This window comes from Montipora foliosa, chromosome 11 (genome assembly GCF_036669935.1).
Source record: "Montipora foliosa isolate CH-2021 chromosome 11, ASM3666993v2, whole genome shotgun sequence".
Classification (NCBI taxonomy): Eukaryota; Metazoa; Cnidaria; class Anthozoa; order Scleractinia; family Acroporidae; genus Montipora; species Montipora foliosa.
The window spans coordinates 14689851-14709850 of record NC_090879.1 but is presented as its reverse complement, the minus strand read 5'-3'; the positions used below and the strand labels follow the sequence as shown (position 1 = coordinate 14709850).

The window sequence follows — 20000 nt, the reverse complement described above, 5'->3', positions numbered from 1 at the left end:
AGAAGTAGGTGATAGGGCAGGGGAGGGATCAGCTTATGGAAATCTGGGAATTGCCTATCGCAATCTAGGTGATTTTAAACAAGCCATTGAGTACTACGAAAAAGGTCTTAGTATTGCTAAAGAAGTAGGTAATAGGGCTGGGGAGGGATCAACCTATGGAAATCTGGGAAATGCCTATCTTAGTCTAGACAATTTTAAACAAGCCATTGAGTACTACGAAAAGCATCTTAGTATTGCTAAAGAAGTAGGTAATAGGGCAGGGGAGGGATCAGCCTATGAAAATCTGGGAAATGCGTATCTTAGTATTGGTATTTTTAAACAAGCCATTGCGTACTACGAAAAAGGTCTTAGTATTGCTAAAGAAGTAGGTAATAGGGCTGGGGAGGGATCAACCTATGGAAATCTGGGAAATGCCTATCTTAGTCTAGGTAATTTTAAACAAGCCATTGAGTACTTCGAAAAGCATCTTAGTATTGCTAAAGAAGTAGGTAATAGGGCTGGGGAGGGATCAGCCTATGGAAATCTGGGAAGTGCCTATCGCAATGTAGGTAATTTTAAACAAGCCATTGAGTACTACGAAAAAGATCTTAGTATTACTAAAGAAGTAGGTGATAGGGCTGGGGAGGGATCAGCCTATGGAAATCTGGGAAATGCCTATGACAATCTAGGTAATTTTAAACAAGCCATTGAGTACTACGAAAAGAATCTTAGTATTGCTAAAGAAGTAGGTGATAGGGATGGGGAGGGATCAGCCTATGGAAATCTGGGAAATTCGTATCTTAGTCTTGGTAATTTTAAACAAGCCATTGAGCACTACGAAAAGCATCTTAGTATTGCTAAAGAAGTAGGTAATAGGGCTGGGGAGGGATCAGCCTATGGAAATCTGGGAAATGCCTATCTTAGCCTCAGTAATTTTAAAGAAGCTATTGAGTACTACGAAAAAGATCTTAGTATTGCTAAAGAAGTAGGGCACAGGAATGGGGAGGGATCAACCTATGGAAATCTGGGAAATGCCTATCTTAGTCTAGGTAATTTTATACAAGCCATTGAGTATTACGAAAAACATCTTAGTATTGCTAAAGAAGTAGGTAATAGGGCTGGAGAGGGATCAGCCTATGGAAATCTGGGAAATGCCTATTGCAATCTAGGTAATTTTAAACAAGCCCTTGAGTACTACGAAAAGCATCTTAGTATTGCTAAAGAAGTAGGTAATAGGGCTGGGGAGGGATCAGCCTATGGAAATCTGGGAAATGCCTATCTGAGTCTAGGTAATTTTAAAGAAGCCATTGAGTACTTCGAAAAGCATCTTAGTATTGCTAAAGAAGTAGGTAATAGGGCTGGGGAGGGATCAGCCTATGGAAATCTGGGAAATGCCTATCGCAATGTAGGTAATTTTAAACAAGCCATTGAGTACTACGAAAAAGATCTTAGTATTACTAAAGAAGTAGGTGATAGGGCTGGGGAGGGATCAGCCTATGGAAATCTGGGAAATGCCTATGACAATCTAGGTAATTTTAAACAAGCCATTGAGTACTTCAACAAGCATCTTAGTATTGCTAAAGAAGTAGGTAATAGGGCTGGGGAGGGATCAGTCTATGGAAATCTGGGAAATGCCTATCTTAGTCTAGGTAATTTTAAACAAGCCATTGAGTACTTCAACAAGCATCTTAGTATTGCTAAAGAAGTAGGTAATAGGGCTGGGGAGGGAACAGCCTATGGAAATCTGGGAAATGCCTATCTGAGTCTAGGCAATTTTAAACAAGCCATTGAGTACTACGAAAAGCATCTTAGTATTGCTAAAGAAGTAGGTAATAGGGATGAGGAGGGATCAGCGTATGTAAATCTGGGAAATGCCTACTGCGATCTAGGTTATTTTAAGGAAGCCATGGAGTACCATGAACACAGTCTTAGTATTTTCAAGGAAATTGGAGACTTTCTAGGAGAGGGAATCGCGTGGTATTCGCAAGGTAGAGATCATCAATTGCTGGGTTCCTTGAGTAATGCAATCAGTTGTTATCGTTCAAGTATAAAACATTTTGATGAAACAAGGCATAATCTGAAGTCAGAAGATGAATTAAAAGTAACTTTTCGTGATTCTTATCGCGTGGCATACACTGCTCTGTGGAGGACACTTTTGAAGAATGGAGAGATTGAAGAAGCTTTGTATGCTGCTGAGAAAGGTCGAGCACAGGCTTTGAGCGATATTTTGCAAGATCAATACGGCATTGACTCTCAGTCATTTTCTGCACTTGCTCCGAATCAAACTCTTATGGCTGCATTAGAGCGTTTACCTTCACAAGCCGTTTTTGTGGCACTTGACAAGGACAAGATCACGTTTTGGGTGCTAAGAAAAGACAGCAAGATCAGCTTTCGACAAAACGAAATCGCAAATGGAAGTGCTGATTTGTTGATGGAAACTATTTTGAAAGGGATCGGCGTAGGGGATGGTGTCAGATGCGAGAATCGTTCTTTGGATTCACTACGCAATGACCTGTCTTGGAGCAAAAGATGTATCAGTGAGAAAGCAGTTCTACCATCTTCATCCTCCGTTGACTCTTTACAACCGTTGTATGATGTCTTACTCGGGCCAATTGCAGACTTGCTCCAAGGAAATGAGTTAATCGTTGTTCCCGATGGACCATTTTGCTTGGCTCCATATTCTGCGTTGAGTGAATCTATCAGGATCCGCACCGTTCCCTCGTTGACTGCTTTTAATGTGATCGTTGGTGCACCTGAAGACTTCCACAGTAAGACTGGAGCACTGCTTGTAGGTGATCCGTGGTTGAAAGAAGTTACTAACAAGAAAGGGGAACCCATTTTGGAACAGCTTCCGTGCGCAAAACAAGAAGTAGAGATGATTGGACAACTTCTGCAGACAACACCGCTGACTGGAAAACGTGCCACGAAAGCTGAGGTGCTAAAAAGTATGAAATCAGTTGCTTTAGTTCACATTGCAGCACATGGATGCCAAAAAACGGGAGAAATTGCTTTAGCCCCAAATAACGAACGGAAATCGCAAATCCCCAAAGAGGAAGACTTCATTTTGAAAATGTCGGATGTTCAGACAATTTCTCTTCGAGCAAGGCTAGTTGTGCTGAGCTGTTGTCACAGTGGCCGGGGAGAAGTGAAGTCTGAGGGAGTGGTGGGAATTGCAAGGGCTTTCCTGTGTGCTGGAGCTCGGTCTGTTTTGGTGTCACTCTGGGCAATTGATGACGAGGTAACGTTGCTTTTCATGAGGAACTTCTACCAGCACCTGGTAGATGGAAAAAGCGCAAGTGCAGCTCTTCAACAAGCAATGAAATCTTTCCGAGAGTCAAAGCAGTATTGCTCTATAAAGCACTGGGCGCCATTTTTGCTGGTTGGCGATGATGTCACGCTGGAATTTCCAAAAAAATGGTAAGTGAAGTTCGAGTTTAACTCAGAAACAAGAATACTTTCAAATTGGAAAATTGACGATAGGAATCAAATAGGCCTAAGATGGCATGATAACTAGATGCTACAATAGACAAAAGTAGTTGGGAAGGTTATGTAAATGAACCGCCCCATAGCTGTATGTACTTCAACCCGCTTCTGTTAAAGCGCAAAAGAAATAGTTTCACCTTTTCTTATATAGACCCCTCCCCTCTATTCAATGTTGGAAGGTAACTCAACAATTTCCCACTAAAACCATTCAGCTTTGCACAACATTGAATGAGGGGGGAGGGGAAAGAAGGAATGAAGACGTCAAAAGTGCTAGCCTTCCCAACAGATTTGTCTATTATTGTACCTTCGAAGTGTAAACAATTCAAAGTTTCCTCTAACACGCTTTTGTCATAAATGTAATTTCCACATGCTTATCACGCATGCACAGTAGCATATTTAAAGGATACACTTCACATTGGTGGAAAAACTGTTTTCGTGCAGCCTTTTCTGAAGATGGGTCATTTATCACCTCGTGATGTCTCTTCTGGTGTTTTCGTTCTATGAATCTCCCATAGATCTCTAAACGTCATCTTTTGTAAGGAATTCAAAGACACCATCGTCCTGCAGGTAGCCATTCGCATCGGCGCATTGTGTATGCTCAAAAGAACCAGCTATATTTAGAGCTGTTTTATTTATTTTTTTCTTTTTCCAGAATCGATGTCAAAGATGCTAGAAGACAACCTAGCAGAGCCGGACACTTTAGTAATTGCCGAACGTGTAAAAACAAAAGTAGAACGGGTTAACAATCATGGTTTTACCAGTAGAACAAGCTCAAAAGGTTTAGTAGAAGTTTACTGCGTTAACTAAACTAACAGACTGAGATTATTGTAAGTGAAATTATGACAGAAAGCTTAGATCTATAGTAAAATGCTAGTTTTACCCGTTATTTTTATACTTCGTTTCTCATATAACTTCAACGGTCAGTGTTGCTCGAATGGCGATCAAAATCATAGTGCTATAGTTGAGTTGCTAAAAATGATGTTTTAATTAGTTCTTTGAAACTGTTTTTGTTGTATGAGTGTAAGCCAGTTTCAAAAGAAAAGAAAAATAAACACTTTTGCTGATGACCCTTAACATCAGACTTTTACCGTGATAAGGAAAAGAGATGTGTCATTTACAACATTCAAAGATCACAAAATAGAAGGGAAACGACGGGTGAAATTTTTTTCCTGTTCTTCTGCATAACAAATGAATGAAATCGTCAGGAATAAAGAAGACGTTTTTCTTTTCTTAATAAATTTCCAAGTTCTTTGTAGGGCTTACTCCCTCAAGTTATCGGTGGTGTTTTTAAGCAAAGTGAAAGAATGTGTTTGCATTCGAAAGTAGTTCAATTCTTGGAATAATAGTTATATAGGGAACTAACAAATCGGCTGCAAAGTTAGAAAAAATGTCTGGAGCATATTCATAGCCACCTTCACAACTGGAAAATTTTAAGGTGGCTCTGAATCCGCTGCAGAGAATTTTTTATACCTTGCAAAGAGTTTTATCTTTTCTTTCACTTTTTATCTTAGCTTGCTAACCACTTTTGAGGAATAAAAAATGGGGGTCACGGAGTTCGTTTCTGAGATACAAGCTTTTGAAGACAAAATATAGGGCATTTTTTAGAAGGCGTTTTCGTTGCTATGATAAACTATTACGTCACATTAATGAGCCCACCTTGTTAAGAAATGATTGGTGTCTCATTTGGTACCATAACATTTGATGTTATGTGAAACAGCTGGGGTAGATTCAATCCTTCCAAATAGTACATACAGTTGGTTGAAACTGTTGGTTTGAGTCTCAAGGGAACAAAAGGCTACAGGCACCCTATAGTATGGCCTTTAATTTAGACCATTTCCGTCGCAAGGGTCAAACAGATAGCATTTGGATATCCGGGTCATGTAACGCAACCGAATGTTTAACTTACGTTTTAAACTGAAACCCTAATTTAATGTAAGGCTCTGTTGCATTTTGCGATTTTTCATGCAATAACGAGACAAGTTGCAAGTTGCACACTTTACCACTGCCAAAAACAAGGTGAGACATATTTGCAAAACCCTTCGCGGAAAGTAAAATCCATTGATACTTTGCGCATTGGTTTACGCAAATTAGCAACGAAGGTTTCAAGCGATGCGTGCTGTGAAATCTGCCCTGCAACTTGCGTCGCAACGGATTGCGTCATCAGCCAGTGAAATGTTCCTTTAACCTCATGAGATCATCGAAAGCGAGACAAATTGGAGGAAATGTTGCCCAGTGTAACAGATGTCAAGCGAATAGCTTTGCAGTGTGAGAACTCTTGTCGAAACAAAATTGAGAGACAAGTTGCTCGAAAAATTACCGAGTGTAACAGCGCCTTTATGAGTCAAGTAAGTAAGGAAACCATCTTACGTTGGATAAGACAACTCACTCTCCATTTGCTTATCTTATAACTTGATTAGAAATCATAAATATGTTCAGTTTTACAAAATGCATAAAAATATGTCTTCCAAACGCACATATAAAATAAGTTTGTGAAGGTAGAGATCTGTAGTTTAATGTTTATTTCTTTGAAAAATGTTACAAAAAAGCTTCGAAAACGAAAAGCGTTATTAAAACACGAGGCATTAAGCACCCCGGAAAGGAAAGTGATTAGATGTAATAATTGTGTGCATATCTACAGTTTGTAGGTATGGGCACCGATTTTAAAAGGGTTTCCTTTCAAGGGCGTTTCCTTTTCGATAGCTTCGGTGTGGATACCATCCCAAAGAGACGACAAAGCCCTGGTTTCAAAAGGTTTGCATGTATTTCTCAGTGATACCCGCTATCGCCACGAACGTTCCCAATCCAGATGAGAGCGTTGTCGGCTTGGGAGCTGTCCAAAAAGACGTTGTGGTCTGGAATGTGGAAAATAAGGGAAAACTCATTTACACGTCATAGGTTCCTGTGCAATAAAGTGCTGTTAACAGTGAAAGCCCCACGGCGAACCATTTACGCCCCTCGCTCCGGCAATCAGCGCTTCGTTCAACGGGTATTAAAAGCCATAGCTGTACAGATTAAATAAAAAAGTAGAAAGCCACCACTAAAGTCACCAGTGATAGGAGTGGCTACCTGTGGCTCCAAAAGCCGTTCACCAAAGGAGCACGATAAGCCAAAAAGACTTGTTTCATTTACCAAAACGTTCTAACGCAAGTTTTGTTGTCTTGTTGGAAAAAGAAGCCTTTAAAGCACAAACAAAGTCGCGAACAGCCATGACTCACGATTGGTCACCACTGTGCTCATTGACCAATCGCGGGTCGCTAAGCGTTCTTCCAACTGTCTTAGGCTTAGTCTTCCAACAAATAAAAGCCGAATTCGACGGCTTTCGAAGCAAATGTTTGCAGAGTTTGGCTTCCCTTAATTCCTTCTCAGTGTACAAGCGGTTCAAATGAAGAAGACGAATGGGCAGCGGAGGTATCGTCCGTGATCTACGTGGAATTTCGAGGCGATCGAAGACTTGGGAGCGACTTTATGGCCCTTTCCCTTCGGTGAATCCGTTCGGCGGCTTGGTCTCGGTGCCCAAACTTTGGTAAAGAATATATAGAGGGAAAAGAGGAGGAACCAAAAACCACGTAAATTGCTCTTAATCGACCCAGAAACTGTACCAGAGACAAAGAAACACAAGAATGCTTTAGGCCTCCGATTGCGAGAAACCAATTATAAGATGTATCAAGATCTGCCCTTTCAGATTGTGGAGCGGCGAAGAGCACAAATGGACACTTTTAAGAAGGCCAGGCGAAACAACATCCTGGCTTCATTTAGCAAGGCAGAGCCCGATAATCTGTTCATCAGAGGAAAATTCTGGCCTGTAGGTAAAGAACTTGATTTGTAAGCTTAATTTGGCTATAGTTTTGACTGTCTTTTGTTTATTTTAAATTAAGCCTGATAGATTCGGCCTTTGCAACATCTAGATTAAAGTAATATTGGGCGGCTTAGAAATGGAAAACACGAACAAGGTAACAAATGCAACCGTATTCCTTCAGCAGTCTTTTAATATTTTTGGTTTTAAGTGTGTTTATGAGTAGATATGTTTATTTATGTATTTTTGTTTTGTTTTTCCAGCTTACACCTTTAAGGTTTATTTCAATAATGCACTCGAGCGCCTTCGATCCAATTTTCTTTAACAAAATATGCGAGAAAAATGGATCTCAGAATAGGATCGATTAACACGCGGGGACTAGGAGACAGGCTTAAGAGACGAGAAATTTTCAACTGGCTCAAACGCAAAAATATGTCGCTGTATTTTATTCAAGAAGCCCATTGTACGGAAGACAGTATACACGATTGGAGAGCTGAATGGGGTTATCAGGCATTATTCAGTTGCTGTTCTAGTAACAAAGCAGGTGTAGCCATACTTTTAAACAATAACTTCAGCTTTCAACTCTCAAAAGCTTATATCGATCCCAAGGGACGATTCATAATATGTGACCTGACCACAAATGAAAAACATATAACTTTAGCAAATTTATACGCTCCAAACGAAGATGATCCAAATATCTTCACCTCTGTTTTTAGTCATCTGCTCGACATTAAAGGCGAAGAGATAATTGTGGGTGGTGACTTTAACATAGTATTGAATGTTGACAAGGACAAAAAAGGTGATCTTGCTAGAACTCATAAAAAGACGCGGGAAGTGATAGCCGATTTCTTTGAAAACCTTGATTTAATAAATGCATGGAGAGTTTTAAACCCTGAGATTTCCAGATTTACGTGTCGACAAAAGAAGCCTGAAGTCCACTGCAGGCTCGACTTTTTCCTGGTAAATCAGACGACTTTTTGCAACACTGTCAGTGCGGACAGTGTTGCAGGATATAAAACGGATCATTCCATGATTACATTACAAAATTTCGCTGCATTCTAACAATAGAGGGCAACAATAAATGACACTGAGTATGTTAATCGGATAAAGTCAATTGTAAAACAGACCAAGGATTTTTTTACGACAAAGCAAGATTTCACTGAACTGGAAAGAGGCTTATCAAATGGCTTTTCAATGTACAAAGAGTACTAAACTTATAACTTTCAATTTCAAATTCCTTCATAGAAGAATATCAACAAACAACTTCTTGAAAAAATTGGACTCGTTGATTGCGAGAAATGCACTTTCTGTGAAAGAGAAACAGAGAAACTGGCACATTTATTTTGGGCTTGCCCAAAAATTCAAGTTTTTTTAAATAAATTTAAGGTATGGCTACAGTCTTGCCAAGTCATTGCTAAAGAGACACCCTTAGAGCCTGATACAGCACTGGGTCTAAGGCCAGATAGTTCTAAGCATAAGCTTCAAATTAACTTCTGTTGCTTAAATGCTAAATAATATATTTGGCTATGTAGACAGCAAAAATGTTGTCCAAAATTAAAAGATTTCTTACTGTATTTCAAGCATATCCATGAAATGGAAAAAATACAACTACAATTGCTTTAAAAAAGTGGGAGCCTCTGTTGTTGTTTTTTAATCTCTTGACAGCCTGACCCTAGTGCCCTGAAAAAGAAAAAGAAAATGAAGGTAAAAGAAACAAGGCGCATATAAATCATAAACCACGCATATTTTATTTAAGTCCTTTCAAATTTAGAACTTAAATTATTGACAGGAGTAAGCTGGCCTCTTCTGGTGTTGTTGTTGTTGTTTTTTTTTTTGGTAAGAATTGTAAGCAGTGCAAGCGAACTAATACTAATTGTGTTGTATTGTAGGTGTAAGTATCAGTATTGTTATTGATGTATGGTATGGTATTAAATAAAATTTAAAAAAAAGAAAAAGAAAATAGTGAAAAAAGGGAAGCTATTTTTTATTTTAAATTGTAAAAATTTTTTTGAATTTTGAAAAAACATTTTCACCATACAAATCCTTATATTTCTACTCTTGCATAATATAGTACAGTACAAATACACATATATCGAGCTTGGGCTACCTGTGATTTGGCTAGAGACAAATGTCGCTGTCGTTTTTTCGCTGCAATATATACAATTGTCGCTGTCGCTGTTTCGCTAGAGTACAAATGTTCGCTAAACATGTTTAATTTTTGCGTCCTGTAATTTTGTTTAATTCGAATAGTAAGCGTGCGTAAAAACGGCTTTCTTTTTAACAGAAGATCAACCACTTTACTGTCACCATTACTGAGAAAGCCCTGGGTAGACGTTTGAACGGTTTTGGTGAACTTAGCGACCTTAACGGGCTTAGCCACCGAGCCTCATTATCCTCGGAGTCAGAGTCAGAGTGGATGCATTTTCTCTCGTTAAGGACGTTCGCGCGAAATTTTTTCAACATTGATTTTCTTCTCAAACTTTTACCACTGTAAGATGATGAGTTAGTTATGTCAGAAATGTAAAAAAAATGGGGAGTCACCGACTTCGTTTTGGAGAGAACATGTCCGGAAAAACACCCAAAATGTGACAAAATCGTGCTTCGTTATCGAATAAGGCCAGTGTCTGTGAACCCAAATATATTGCAATTAAATCTTTGAAGTGAAATCTTCTCTGCCAAATATTGTTTAAGTGGACTAATTAAGTGAATTTAGTCAACTGGTGAGGTTCCCTTAAAGATCAAGTTCGCATTTAGCGACCACAGTTTCACGCGCCTTGCAGCCGCAAGATGGCAGGATTTGATGTCCCGTGAGCAGAAATCTTGAAATTTTTTAAACTTCCCACATTGATTTTTTGTTCATTTTTGGACAACGTGGAGATAATTGTAAATAAAATCCGTTTCTGGAAAGAAAAATACGGGTCACCGAACGTCCAAGACCGTTAAATCCAGGCAAAGCTATAGCAATGGCTTTTTGCCCTATCAGTTCTCATTTTATTACTTAGCGCGCGCGCTCGTGTATGACGTGGCGTGTGCATTTGCGTGCGCAGTAAGGATGCGCAGAAACAATTGGCGCGAACGTCCTTAAGTCCAGGTTCACTTTCACTCCCAGAGCTGGAAGACACCAAAACGTGTTTTTCTGGAAGAGAATCGGTTAAGAGTACGTCACTTCCAAGATTGGCTAACTAGTATAACTGGTTTGTAGAACAGTTTCTGCCTCGACCTTTGGCGCTTATTCTCTTCTCGGTCTCTGACCCACACGAAAGTAAAATGGCTGACAGTTCGGAAGTTATTATTGTGGCAGAGTGTACTGACTGATCTTCACGCTTCCGGCATGCAAAAGCGAAAACAGATTAGTCCCGACCTCTTAAGGCCCGCCCGCCAGAAATGATAAGAAATTTGTTAAATTCCGGTTTTAAAACTCTGGCTTACAAGGGGGTGGGGGGGCGTTATAAGCGGAAACGAGCCACGGAAAAAGCCGCCGTTACACATTGAAACTTTGTGCTGAAACTTATGTGCAACGGCGCTGCAAAACAAGTTTCAGCGGGCCTTCCAGCGTGTAACATACCTGGTCGAACCTAGTTCGGGAATGTTGTAGTAGGTAAATGTTTCGTTCTCGAGAAAAACGAAACCAAAGACGTGGGCTCACAAGCGTGCTTGCACAAAGTAACAAGAGGCCGGTTCCCCAGTGTTGCATGGTTTTTATACCGAGGTTATATGCATAACAATAGACGCCTTGAAGAGTTATCTTCAGCGCAAGACCAACGAAATACGCACTATGGCGTCATAACATCGAGTATGGTGAAAGCGAATACCCTGCCACTAGAACAAAGTTCTGCGTAGCTGGCTGCGCGGTAAGCAGAACCCAATAAATGCAAGTTGAAGTATGTAATTTATTCAAGTAACAATAAGTTAAAAATTAAACAAGCCCTACCTGTAAGGTGAAGTTTGATTGGAATTCTATCTCCTCATTGATGCATAGAGAGATCACGTGAGGAAGCGCATGCGTGGTGAAGATCATCCTTTAAAGACAGTGGCCCATGTATGTTCATAAACCCCTCTGGTTGGGGAACCCCATATTTAGGGCGGGCATGTGATCTCTCTGTGCATCAAAGAAGAGATAGAATTCCAATCAAACTTTACCTTACAGGTAAGGCTTGTTTAATTTTTAATCTCCTCATTTCCTGATTCGAGATCCCGTGAGACTTCAAAGCACATGGGCCATAGCAAGTCACAGTAATGAACAACAATCTGCTCTACAACACAACAATAGGTTTATTTTAGCTTACCAATGGCATCTAAAAGTAGAAATTAAACAGAGCAATTCAGAAAGGATTGTCCATAGTTATTGTCCTCGGTTACATCTTTCTTGTAGTAGGTAGCAAAAGTACATTCTGCGGACCATCCTGCAGCAGCCATTACAGTTTCTAGAGGTACACCTTTCCTAAAAGCAGCTGAAGTGGAGGCTGCACGTGTACTGTGTGGCTTGAAGTGTGCAGTGTCTATACCTGATTTCATCTTGACCGTTTTGACCCACCTTGAAATCGTACTGTGGGAAACTGGCTGGTGTGGCTTACTATAACTGAGAAATAATCTGGTGTGTTCAGCGCTACGAACTGGTTCTGTTCTTATCAAATACTCCTTTAGGTATGTGGTTACACACAAGCGTTTATCAACAGGATATGAAGGCAAAATAAGCACTGGTTGTGGTTTCCCTGGTCTAGTCTGCTTTAATAATTTGTCAACATGAAACTTGTATGAGGACTTCCCTTTAGACATCTGTTGGATGTCCATTAAATGAACTGATTGACACCCTTGGCCAGTAACCAACATACACAACATGACTATACTTAAGAGTCAACAATACACCTTATTCCAAAATGGCCACCATTTTAGTATTCTTTTGTTTCCATGCAAATCGGCCCTTACGGCCTCGTTCAAGGTTAAGTATTCCTTTGAATTTTACGTTTGAAAGCGAGATCATAAGGGCTAATTTGCATGGAAACAAACGAATACTAAAATTGCGCCCATTTTGGAATAAGGTGTATTTCAAGTTCAGAGTCTTTGCAGGGCTCCAAGTTTTAAGGAGGTCCAGAACTTTGGATATGTCCCATATTGACTGATATCTGGGAAGTGGTGGCCTGGACTGGAAAGCTGCTTTGACAAATTTCTTAATCATGGGGTGTTCGCCCACTGTGTAAGGGCTATCCGCAATGTCTACTGCTGCAGATAATGCAGATCGGGCAGTGTTAATGGCTGAATAGCTGCTTCCAGAATCATAAAAGTGTGTCCAAAAATTAATAGCATTGGCTAAAGTTGGATGAATGGCATTTGCATGTGTTGTTCTAACAAAGTTCTTCCACTTATCCAAATACACTCTGTACTGTTTGGTGGTGCCAGTCCTCCATGATTCCATGATGATGTCCCAAGCTCGCGCCGAAATGTTTTGTTGTCTGAGTCTCGTCCTGACAAGGGACATGCAGTCAGTTTAGGTTTAGGCCACAGAGGGTGCAGTTTGGTCCTGTCGTGTGGTAACTGGAGAAGGGAGGCTTCCTTCGGTAGAAGTACTGGCTGGGTTGATTAACATTTGACACATCTTTGGAAACAAAACTTGCGTTCTCTACAGTGGGGCTATAACTAAGGCTCTGGCCTGCTCTTCCTGCAGCTTTTGAAGAACGCTGGACAGCATGGTGAAAGGAGAGAAAATATAAACATATTTATCTCTCCAGCTCAAACACATTGCGTCAGTTGCATAGCCATCGGGGTCTGCACGCCCTGACACAAAAGGCTTAATTTGATAATTATGCCTTGAGGCAAATACATCTATCTCAGGTCTTCCCCATTTCTTTGTTAACAATTTGCAAACACTTGGTTGTAGCTGCCATTCAGTTCTGTCTCCAGTTTCATTTTGAATGCTAGGAATGCGCGTAGCACTCAGCCAAATATTCCTTTCAATACACCATAGCCAATTGTCTCGAGCAACCTTGTTACATGCCGTAGAATGTCTACCACCCATATTGTTAATGAATGCCACTGTTGTAAAATTATGTGATTGTAGAGGGACAGGAGCCCAAATTTAGCGGCTTTTAGTTCAAGGCAGTTAATATGTTCACATTCAGCAATTTCTTCAGCAAGCCATCTGCCGCCGGTGGGTTCCATGCCATCCCGGCATGTACCCCATCCTTTCAATAGGGTATCAGTGGTGATGGTAAAATCAGGATTACCGTGAGAAATTGGCTTTATGTTTTGCCAGCTTTTTTTTTTTGTTGTCCACCATCTTATGTCTGACTTAGACAACTCTGAAAACTGCATTTGAGCTTCAAAAGACCCTCGCTGTTTTTTAAGGGCAGCAGTTTTTTCAAGTTAAAGCTGTTTGTAGAACAATGGGACATGTTCTACATCCGGAGAAAAAGACACGAGAGTGCCAATTAATTTGGCAGCTTCTCTGATTGAACAAGACTGGCTTTCCAAAATATCACTTCCCAACTCAATAACTGTAACATTTTTTTCCTTAAGGAGAGTCAATGTCATGTTAATAGAGTTCAGTAGAAACCCTAGATGTTTTATAACCTGGTTTGGGTGGGTGGTAGATTTTTCCCTTGACAAGCCCAGGTCACCAAAAGGAGTGAAGGTATCGTTTATATTCGCCTTTCATTGATCAGGGGTATCACCAAGTAAGAAACTGTCATCGAGATCACCACTTGAAATGTGGCCTCTGGTTCGCAATGTGGAGTACACTGGTTTCATGAGTTTAGTAAAGATTCTTGGTGCAAAAAGCAAACCATTCAGGCAATGTAATAAATTTGTTTAACTGGTGCCCAACTCTAAATTTCAAATATTTCTGCGATTCTGGACTGATGGAAATAGAATAATATGCATCTGACAAGTCAAGTGAGCCCATATAGTCGTTTTTCTTCATTAAATTGATACATGATTGAAGGGTGTCTATCTTAAAATGGATGTGGGCAATATGCTTGTTTAACTTTTTGAGATTGAATATCATGCGATATTTACATTTTTCTTAGGTCGTAGAAAAACTGGTGATATGAACTCTCCATCTTCATGAAAACATTTTACGATCACCCATTTCTGAATAAGTTCTTCCAAGGGAGTATTTAATGCCATTTCCTCGTGTTTCTCAAATTTTGGTTGCTGGGGTGGGAAAGCCTGAGTTGGCATTGTAATAAAACCAAGTTTATAACCATTTACAATATCCAGGATTACTTTGTCAGACGTGATTGTTTGCCATTGTTTTATGCAAAACTTTAATTAACCAGCCTGCACAATATCATTATTGACCAGTATTCTCTCAAATTGCACACCAGACTTTCCTGGCACTGGCCATTCACTAGAGTTAGCGCTCACCTGAACATTATTTGCAAGTTTCTCTCTTGGTTTTGTCACTATCGTCGAGGCTGATAAGAAGGTTGGTTCCTCTGTGGTAGATTTTGATACCCGCCTCTCTTCTTGCCAATAGCGCCTCTGCCCCGGCCTAAAAGAGGGAATGGTCTCCTGGTTTCTGACCCGCCCTGTGACTACTGCCGTGAGATCATTTTTGTTTCAACGTTACTTCAGAAGTCACTTTACTAGCCTCTGACAAATCCTTAACTGACTTGCCAAGTTCAGTACCAAACAACAGGCCATCTTCAACTGTTTTTATGTCGCTGCACAGCAGTCTGTATTCAGTCTTCATGTCTGATCTGAACAGAGTTTTCCTTCTGAGATCTATTTCATGTGAAGTATCACTTCACAACGACATGCTGTCAGAAAGGGTTTTCATAATAGTTGCTGCAGAGGGGGCAGGTTTATTGCCTTTTTCGGCTTTCATGAAGTCATCTGGAATTCTAGTGACTGAAGTAATACCCTTTTAGCAGGGGTTTTTGGGCTTTCTTCGGTTTTTAATTCTTTCCTACCGCTGCTAAATATTTCTGGGTTGTCTCGAACAACTTCTAAACGATTGCAGTTGCCCGGCGAAGGAATTTTTTCATCCACTCATCACGGGCTTTCTTGCTCATACCTTTGCTAAGAAGTTGTTTTACCAACTCTGCTAATTCAAGCGTCACATCCTCGCCGTTTTGTTGCGGTTTGTGTACCACTTTTGCCATACCATGCATGCATGATGGATTCCTCCTTTGCTTTTTTCTTTGGGGGTTTGTCATGCGGGTTTCATGCAGATGACACAGTGGATGCCAAGTTAAAATCCACTTCACTTCCATAAGCGCGTTATAGCGTCGCCGTCGCAATCAACGGCCTTGTTATGATTGTCGTAGGCCGTTTTAATTTCAGTAATCACTGGTGTTATGCTCTCAAGGGAGCCAGAAAGCTGTACGTTTCAGCTGTTGTTTTATTTCATCCATTTCCTCAACTAAATTGGAGGAAGAAGCGGTGGCCGTTCGTTTCGCCGCTTGATTTCCCGCCATCGATGGAGCTTGTTTGCTCGACGTTTTCTCGCGGTCGCCTGCCGCTTTGCAACTCTTTTCTCCCTTTCCAGCAGGGCTTTTTCCCTTTCGGGCAGTTGTTTCAGCAGCATTAACACCCTTTTGGGGCTACTTTTCAGTAGCTTTTAGCTTCTCCAGCAGATATGTGACGTTCGTCAATTGACTCTACTACGGCGGCCGCGCGTAGTTTCTCGTGGTCTTGAGACATGGCCGTTAAATGGAATAAATCTTAACCAGTAATTGAAAATTCGATCTCAAAGAATACTTTAGCCCTCGTACAGACTTTCGTCTGTACTTAGAGGAAACTAGTAGAATGGCTGAAGCGTCGATGCAAGAGATTTTAAAACGATAACTCCAGCGTAAATCCTTAGGATCTTCCTTCATGATCTTCACCACGCATGCGCTTTCTCACCGGATCTCGCATATGCAAATGAGGAGATACAAATTGAAGCGAGTGCTGCCACTTTTTCATTTGTTTTGCTTTTCTATGTTTACACCTTTTTTATGTATATTATTAGCCCCGCGGGCGCGTGCAATTTTGTTAGTCTGAGAAATTTACTTGTGCTTATTTCATGTTTAAAACACCCACGATCAACCACAGGTCAGTTTTTTCGGCAATTCTATGCTCAATGAGAAATGACGAAACACAATCTTCCAATAGTTCTTCAGAACCTTGCAAATTAAGGGGTATTTGCTACGCCGGACATTCTCAGTTCGAAGTTCCGACTGCCAAGATCATTACAGTCAACGAAAAATGACTCAACAGGAAAGCTAACCATTTTAAAACTTTGACTTTAACCCTCCATCAATACAGAATTGGAAGTCAGACCTAATTCCATGTAGTTAGACCAAATTGTGAAACAAGCATGTTCGGGCAATCTGCAGAGTATACATGCGGCGCGCACTCTCAGACTACATCTTACACTGAATAATACAGACGTATTTCACGGTTTACAAGTTCCTTTGTGATATAACTGTACACGTATATTTCATAGCAAAGTTGTCTTTTCTACCGTATTTAATAAGGTCGAGGCCATTAACACACTACAGGACTAAAAGCAGGAATCCGGAATCCGAATCCAGAATCCGGAATCTTGAAACCGAAAACCGGAATCCGGAAACCGCAAACCAGAATTATCCACAATTCGCGAGAACTACAACAACTTATCCAATGAACAACTCAATTGGTGGAAAGCGTTATCCACATTTTGAACAATCGAGGTCTTGTTTCTTGTGCATCTTGATTATCATCAAGTCTCCTAAGTGGAAATCCACGTCTCAAAGGAGACATCAAGTAAATTAATGATCATAATCGAAATTTGTTTGTTGTACATGGTCAAGTTTACGTTAAAGTAATAAGGTTGGAAATTTATTGAATGAACAAAGTTGTGTTTTACCATCTTTCCTTTGATGCTGTGGCGGATTATGTTCTAGCTATTACCACAGCCTCCAAAATAAAAGATTATAAACGGGCTATCTCACGTCATTTTAGGATGTTTAGGGGAAATCGTTGGTTAATCACTAGTTTTAAACTCGAGAATGGTAATGTGGAATTCCGTTCTGGTGAAAGAGATTTCAATGAAAAAACCAACGGCCAGTCATGTTGTTCGATTTTGTGTCGATTTGAAATCGAAATTCCAGATTTGAAGAACCAAACCCAGATTTCCCAATCGTTTCGCATCCTTTACGTATTTTTCACATCGGTGATGCTTCTCGCATAACGTTTCAAAGAAATTGATCTCAATCAGCAATGTTCCTGTTTTCCGGATCTCGCACCAGATTTCCACGTCTTCAAGGTCTCGTTCTTTTATTTCTTCGAACAGATCTTTCCAAGGAAAACGGAATAAAAATATCCATGCAGCAACAATAATTGTTGACGCTTGAAATATGGTAACCAACATGTTGGACACGAGATAGACACGCAACTGAGTAGATTGAACAACCGCAATCGCCACGGAGAAGCCAATGTAGGCAACCACCGTGACAATTTTTAACTTGGTAATCAATTTAGTATCCTTTTTCATCAGTATCAAAGTCGCCAAGAGCTGCAACCCACCAATTCATATTTTAAAAACACCGTAGCTTACACCCACTGCTTTGCTGATATCGCAGACAATCTCGTGACACACGACTTTCACCGATCCATTCAGGATTGCGGCGCTTGAACAATCGATTGGAACATTGGAAAACATACGCGCTATATCCCAACGTTTTAACTCAAAACAATGTTTACTTTTCTCATCTGGGTTGCAATGGTAGCTGACGTTGATCAGTAAAAGGTAAAAGAACATTATCAATATAAACGCAGCCAGTGTTAAGTACAACCAAGAAATATTTGTCGTAATCTTGGACAGAAGCGCACTTCCCTCTCCGAGATTGGTATCTTTTACTTGCCATGTAGTCTGTCTATTTTCGTCCGTTTTCTTCTCAATTATATTGGGAAAGGCGTATGCTGCGAGCCAGAGAGATGAATTTGGCACCTTGCGATTCAATATATACCAAGCGGAAATAAGGATCAAAACGATCATTGTAAGCGGTATTGCGAAAACCAAGCTATAGTAGGCTGTATTCATGATGAGCTGGACTGAACCCAGTATAGTAGCTCCTCTGTTATACAAAAGAAGTTTGGGATTAGTTGTAATTGCCCTGGCTTGTTCACGGCTCTTAGTCTTCCGGGGCGAAGGATGAGGCGAGCGTTTCATACCAATTGTAGTCATGTGACAGTTTGAGTACATCGAACGTGAAATTGAAAGTTTCTAGAAGTATCTTGAATTTGGGCTTTTGCAAAGTTATAGAGGTTGGAGTTTTCAAGAGAAAGATAGAGAAAGAGAGAGGGAAGAGTTGTTGAAGCCTTAAAAATAACACTTATTTTGGTCGATCAAGTAATTAATATAGTTAATTGGGCGCTTCTCGGAAGTGAGAAAATCAACTTAAGTGCATTAATTAATTAGTTGAGAGTAGTAGTATCCGCTACTTCAGAGTCATTTTGACAGGTAGTCATCAAATGACGTAACCAATGGGAATGTCTAAAATAGGGCAGTGCATAATTTAGAAAACAATGCGGAAAGTTTGAACAGAACCCTTACTCAACATGCCACAGCAGGTGTTAATTTTGGCGGGAAAATAAGGGTGTGTAGTAACAGTAGTGTGTCGCATCAATGTGTGTATATAGAATATGACGGTAATGTAAACCTGGCTTGGAGTAGAAGCTGCATCCGGCACAGCGGTCGACAGTCAATAAAAAGATAAGAAGCGAACGACATAAAGGCAACAAACCAATCATGGATACACCAGATGACCTCGTTAAAAACCAACAAGAAACAACCATGACTTCATCGAAAACCATTATCACAACAAAATAAGAACATTGCGTGGATGCGTTGCAACTTTATCAAAACTAATTAGGCTAGTTTTCAAAATAACAAAACAAAAACAAAAAAAATCAAACTGATGCCAAAAGGCTATGGTTATAAATTTGGCGACAAAAAATACCGAGAGAAAGTGTGCACAAGGTAAACCCTTCGTCAAATTGAAGGATTCCACTCAGTTTAAATAGAAACTAATGCTTTAATAATGATCATAAAATGAGTTCAAAATAACAACGTTAAAATGTGACTTTAACCATCTCAGTACACTTATCCTCCTTAAATTTCAGTGAACTTTGCAGGAATCGTTAGATGGTTAAACTTTCTTGCAAATATAGAAGTCTTCCCTTCTCCTCAGCGTAGTGATCTCGACAGTAAGTTTCTCGAAAAGGGCATACAGGCTTCTAGAGGTCGAGCTTTTTTATGCGTCTCGAGACAAAAGCTGGACAAAACGTTGTTAACATCAAAATGAGCAGTGCTATTTTCATCTTTCAATTAGCTTCCGTTTGCCACAGTTTGGAGCAGAAGTTAATAACAATTGTAGAGAAGCAAGCATAAGCGTCAAGCGTAGTGTCCTTTCATTGAGGACATGAGAGGGGGCAAGGCTTCTTCATAGCTCAGTTGGTAGAGCATCGCAGCGGTATCGCAGAGGTCACGGGTTCGAATCCCGTTGAAGTTAAGAAAGAATGCCGGCAAGACTTGATTTATCGTCGCAGTAAGTAAACTGATGAACCTGTGTCCGTGAAAAGCAGACCAAAAAATGGTAGATGTATGCCAACTAGAAGGAAATGACTGAAAAAGCAAAACGGAGCGAAGACACTTATTCTTATTAAAATTAACCAAGCCATTGTTTTGATGTATAATTGATGCTACCCTTTATAAATTTGAGCATAAGCTTGTGCGGTACGTAACTGGCTATTTTTATACATCTCAATACAAAGGCAA

The 20000-nt window shown here is 40.2% G+C and overlaps 2 pseudogenes; one reads left to right on the top strand and one right to left on the bottom strand.

The window, feature by feature from the left end:
* The window catches only part of LOC137976165 (tetratricopeptide repeat protein 28-like), a 134981-nt pseudogene that overhangs the window by 4448 nt on the left and 110533 nt on the right, over positions 1–20000 (top strand).
* Positions 8906–15032, bottom strand: LOC137975294 (uncharacterized; annotated as a pseudogene).